The following is a 6,697-nucleotide window of genomic DNA, read 5'->3' as shown; positions in this document are numbered from 1 at the left end:
AAAAACTTTATAATAAGTAATAAAAGAAAAACGCAAAGAATTTGAGTAAATACTAAAAAACAAAACGGTGTGAACTGTGAAGCATATTTTATAAAAGTAAAGCCAAAAAATCGATCAGTTAAATTGGTTATTAGACATTACGTAATGCATAATGTGTAATAAAATATTAAGTGGGTATTTTTGTTTAGAATACAGACACGCTCGACATTTATTAAATTCATCATCAATACCTGAGGTAATTGTCACTATAACGTGTAGTTGAAAATAAGCCATAAATGTAAATGGTTGAAATACAGCAAACTGCAAACCGATATAATTGAAACGTATTTTTGTAATGTAATGTTTACAATATGTTGTAAATATGATAAATGTATTTTTAAAAGTCATTTGCACAATGCTAAGTTGAAACAAAAAATGTAATAATTGTATTGGATAGTTTCAAAAAAATATATATATATATATATATTTATGTGTTTATCGGCATATGGTACATTAATGTTTAATTAAAAAATCATATGGATTTTTCTTCGTTGACACCGTTTTCGGTGACAATTAAAAATAAAATAATGTCTAATATTATGTCGGTAAGTTACAATAAGCGTGTGCGTTTATATGGATAGTAGGAATTTATCTTACAATGGAAACGTGACTTTCAACGACCATTGATCATGAACGTGGCCATAAAATATTATGATTTCTGATGTGACGTGTATGATTTAGCATTCAGAAGTATGAACTATGAAGTATATTTTTATAATCATAATTATACTAATTACTATTTTTAATATAACAGCATTGACCCCACACCATATTTTTTGTTTCCGAGAACACGTCGCGATTGACGGTACTTATGAAACAAGCAGGAAAACGCGGACTTATCATACTCACTAATTGTTATTTATCAATAAAAAAAACTCTGTCGTATTTTCCTTTGAAAAAAAAAACACTATTTCAGAGATTTCCACAAGTCCACATACAAATAATCTATATATTTAAAATTAAATGAACGGTTTGCTCGGTTAATATTTTCCGCCAACTATGAAATTGTTAAAAAAAAAAAACATTAAATTGGATGGAAAAGAAATTTTTTGCCCGGTACCCCTTCATGTTTATTTCTATTCCCATGCACGTTTTCAAAATTAAACGAAAATCAACCATGTCTGTATTTGTTAACCAAACCAAAAGCCACAAGACACCAATATTGTTTTCACAAGTGCAAGCGTTTTAATAAGTGATCAAAATAAAATAAATAAGCGCGCCTGGATCCTGGCCTGGATATAAAATATTTAACGGTGATGTACGGTCTTTGATCGTGGAATTTCAAAAATATTTATGATATTCTTTTAATAACGGGTCACGCGCCTTAATAATAATATAATGTACTCGCTTCGCCTATTTAATTAGCCGTGCTTAACCGAATATAATAGTGAGTTATTTACCGTATGACAATGCCACTATATAGACCGAACGTGTGCGCGTAGTATCCTGATGACTATTAGTACGAATATATATATTTTTTTTTTATAATACCATTAGTAAAATAAAAATGCTACCTTAACCTGTGACATAGTACGCTGTACGTGGACGAAAGGAATGTAAACAGCGTGTTTATGTCAATCATTATAAGCACTGATCAGTAGTAATTCTAAAATAAAATGTCTAGTTACATAAAAAATTGATAAATTTAATGGTTCCTTTAAGTTTAATGGACCAATCAAGGGTCACGAAATGGCTATTGATTCACGGACGTTCATTAAACAACAGTAGAAAAACGAACTAATAGGTTAATTGATAAAAATATTGTTTACGTACGGAGTCCTTGTGCTCCTTTTTGGAGATGATATATTTTTAACATTTTAATAGAGACGGAAAATATATGAACTCCGTTAACAGGTTGGAGGGGTCGGGAGAGTTGGGTAAATGATAAAACTTAACGTCGAACAACTACTAACTGAAAGACGGGTCCGGGATCTTGACTCCAATAAATATGTCTGCAATGTATACATTAATATAGTATATTAATACACTGCCCATAGAAAATGTCAACTATTTTGAATATGTTTGATTGTGTCGTTTTAATTGTATTAATTGTGACAACGTTTATCATAAAACAAACTGAAGTAATTAAAACTTTAAATACAATGTTGTCACAAGCGTATAATGCCATAAACGCAATAATATTATTGTATACCTTGAGTAAATAAAATATTTTTAAATGTTGCCCCACATTAAAAAATCCATGCATCATTCATAAATCACAAAAGCAAATTAGAATTCCGAATAATCATTTTATATCGTGTACTGACAAATTATAACCTACATTTCGCATGTCACCGCAGTACGGGTGAGAGTGTGATAAAAGTACATAACCACATAGACCAGTATTAAAACCAATAGATTGTCCACATGAACTTAATTACACTTAGTGCGATTTTTTTAGTAACGTCAGTAATCAAACTTATAAGTAGTACAATTACATAAACAAATTATAGTAGTATAGTGATATCTGACCATTAGAAATGATTAGGTAGCTAATTGTTTTCAGGTCCATTTCAGTAAACTAATTATTATAATAACTAATAGTAGGCCATGTTTTAAAATACGTTAAGATAATATTTGTCCGTTGAATGAGTTATGTGTGCTAAATATTTATGACATAACTGTATGGTATATTTTTCATTGTTTTGATTGGTACAGCTTATTATTTACCTTTATGATTTATATTATTCAAGTAACACTATTCACTGTTGATATACATACTATTCGAGTTGTCAGATACATAGTTTATTGTATCATATTCTAGACTCCCAGAGTCAGAGTTTTTGGCAAAAACAAAACGTACAGTGTACAAATTAAACAATGGAAAGCGTGTCCATTCAGTCCATTATGAATATTTAGATTACGTCATGAATCATGATCGAAGATGGCCGAAACAAGTATACGTTTTCATTCTCATTTTCTTTAAAAAAAAAAAACTGAGTATTAAAAAGTTAAAGGCTGTAGGTTTAGCGGTAGCAACAAATTAAAAGTTATAAAGTCACTTTCGAATGCTTCTGTGCTAATTTTATGAAAACTATAGAACTAATACAATAAAAATACCGTGTCAGGAAGTAGTTTCAAAGAAATAAAAAAATTACTTACAAAAATCGATTCTATGCAAATCGGCGGTTACTGGATAATATTATGGAACAATATAAAATCGATTTTGTTTAAAATAGGAGTATTATATTGTTTTTATACCCGCCCACACAAATCAAAGTTCTTTGAAATACTTTTTGAAATTTTTGTTTTACAAGTAGCGCATGTTAATTAAATAAATCTTTAATTTTAATGTATTACACGGCACAGGTATGAAGCATACATTTGTAAGGTATTCCAGTACGAGTCAATTTATTGTTGTAAACTAATAAATACCATATCGATAAGACTACCCATAAACGAAATTATCTGCTATTTCATAAATAAAATTTGTCGCAGTCAACTATTCATAAAAATTCAAGTGTTGTGGATACTAAAAACACGTGTACCACTTTTATAAGTATGCTCTGCCATACTCATACCATAATAAAAAACAATAATATTTGCTCCTTCATATATGCTCCTTCAAAAATTTGAATATTGATAAATATAATACTCGTATACACGAGATTATAAGAAAGCAATGTTTAGTACTTTATATTAGACAAAGTGTCCTTTTAGCAGGTTCGAATATTGGGGTTTTTATTTATAAAAAAATTTGTATTTAAGAGTTATACATTAAATTGGGTAGGTATATTTTTTACTACATTAATTATTTTACAATAATTGTTATTGACAAACGCGCCTGAAACTCGTAACATATTTAAATAGTACCACACAGATTTTGAATAAAAATGTGCCCAATCATTAAATTAAGAACCTATTAAGATGCTTGATTTGTCGTTCGACTCGTGCGAACGTGTTTTTCTAATAAACACTTATAAAAAAAACATTGACAGTAAGAATTAAAACTTTTTTTTACTAGTCTTGTATTGGCGTCATAGGAAGAAGCGTTTTGCACAGAAAATATTAATTTAATGAAACGAGATTTTCTAACACGGTAGTCGGTAGCGTTGTCCTATGATGACGCATCTATTTTCATAATCAACCATTTAGAACCGCACGAATAACAATCTCAATTCCCTTCGGACGTCCTATTAAAACCAGAGGAACGTATCAACCAAAAAATGAATTTCTTTTTAACGCATATTAACCAATTATTTTTGTAGAATTTAGTGTTGGGACGACGAAAATCCTATAACACTGAACGAATTCTCTTTGGATCCGCACTTGGTTGAGGCCCATAGACCATAGGGAACATTTGAAAAATAAAATTGGGAGGGCCGAGTAAATTGAAATTTTTAAATTAGTACTGATTTGGCTATGTAATTAATAGTTGTACAAAAATGTAATTATACTTATACTTAATTATTCTATAAAAAAAGTTACGTGTAAAAAAAGTTGTTAAAAAATTACAATTAGTGAGTACAACTTCATATTTTTAAATATTTGAAATCGCATACCAATCGGTTGTATAACACTTAGGTACGCTGTCTACGTGTGTCGTGCAACTACAAACACTTTTGTAAAACTCTTAAATGCTTATATTTAAGTGTAATAAATTACAAACTGAACAAACAACGGTAGGTATTGATAAATGGGTACTGCATTTATTTAAGAAATATGTAAGCAATACATATTATAAAAAGTAGATTTGCTTGGTTAAAATTTCTAATTTATTTTTGTATGTATAATTGTGTTTATATATTCTATTTAAATTATTAATTTGATTTCAGATTTGTATTTAAAATAGTGTTTGTTTTATGTAAATGTCATGAATAACACTCAGTTTCTTGCAGTGAATACAACAAACTTAATGCACTTCTGAGTGTTTCAGGATGGAGTCGAATCAACTATCTAAAACTTATAAAAAAAAATTGTTTTATAGTATTTGGTAACGAATAATGATGATTAATGATAATAGAGAGGTATATTCATCGAATAACCCAATCGCTATTTGAGTGTCAAAAACAAGTATAAAACCGATCAGAAATAATTTATTTAAATATTTCAACAAGTGAAATACACGGAAATATCTGTTTAGGTTTCAATTTTTCCGTTCATTGGAGTACATCCTATAAGCTGACTCGTCAAATGTTATGTGAGATGGAAACATTTTTGCTTTATACTGCGAATATTAAAACTACGTTTCGAATAATAATAGTAGTGTTGTGTTTATGAAATCCCATAAGATATATAGTTCAATAGACGTTTAGATGATACAGGTTTCAGATATCTAAACTATCAATAATAATTTTATACATGTTTGTAACCAGTTTTTTTTATTTTTAAATAGTTATTTTACATTATCCATTAGTTATCACATACCACCACATATTAATGTTGGGTTCTGATAATAATTAGGTACAAAGCCATGGGAAGCAATCGCTCTTACGTACAATATAACCTCACCTCTGTTTTTATTATAGTCATTATGATTTTAATCCTTGCTTTGTTTGTTGAATATTTGTGGCTAATTGGGTGTTGAATTTTTAATACTTCTATGACTACCGTTGCATCGTTCTTAATACTTTAGTAACTACCTAATTTAATTTTGCCATTTTTAAAGATATAAAAGCAATTAGCAGGCTAAATTAATTAATAACTATTTATAATTTTCTCATTAATTATGAACGTTATTAAAACTTATGCTGTTTTATCATGAACTTTTAAAGTATTTGGACATTTTAAACATACAATTATACAGGCATAGTATATTTTTATTCTGGGCATTATTTTTATACTTAAACTACTTTTATAAATTTCATAATTTAGCATACCAGAGAACCGTATGTACCTATCATAGTCGTATCCGCTATATATGTATATATGAGCCCATGGGACCTATAAACGACTCATTGTATTACGTCGAGTCTGATATTCTTAAGGCTGATCAAGTTGGCCAAATTTATAAACTAGTTATAGTTAGATTACTAAGTATTAATAAAAGTTACTTTCACATTTCATTCACTATCTTTATTTATTTATATAAATTATAATATATAAACAGTAAGCAAAATTATAAACCAAGATAATGAAAAATTAAAAAAGTTACTAAACAAATTATAATTTATTTTTTATGAGACCGAGACACAGCTCGAATCTATTGTATAACGTTTAACGTTATCACGTAGGCAATAGGCACGATTGATACATAAGACTACAGAAAGGACCATTATGATTGTAATTCGATGAACGAGTGCTGACAGCATGTTTAATGGGCCACAAACAAGGGCGCCTGCGTGGCACCCGTCGTCAACGGATTTCCTGCTACCTATTGAGTTTGTATTTTGTATACCAAGTACACATACGAATTATAATACACCGTACCTATATAAAAATAAAACATATACGTCAGGCGCTAGTGCGTGTATGACATTAAACATATTATTATTATGTACCACCTACCCAATAAAATATTATTATTTTATACGGGAAAAATAAACATGCCGGATGACGCATACGCGGATACACAACAGCACGTTTCGGCCGTGTGGCCCACGGCGTTCGATTATGCACAACGAGGTTTTCGGCCTTACCGAATCGCGTTGGTAACACTGTAACGTAAGCGGTCGGTCGGGGGCGTGCATTATCACATAGCGACGACAAAAAAGGAATA

The sequence above is a fragment of the Adelges cooleyi genome, unplaced genomic scaffold, assembly GCF_023614345.1.
Source record: "Adelges cooleyi isolate 19-005CV unplaced genomic scaffold, UGA_ACOO_1.1 ACOO_flye_CR_arks_rails_tigmint_CR_PRNA_167, whole genome shotgun sequence".
Classification (NCBI taxonomy): Eukaryota; Metazoa; Arthropoda; class Insecta; order Hemiptera; family Adelgidae; genus Adelges; species Adelges cooleyi.
This window is presented reverse-complemented; position numbering follows the sequence as displayed.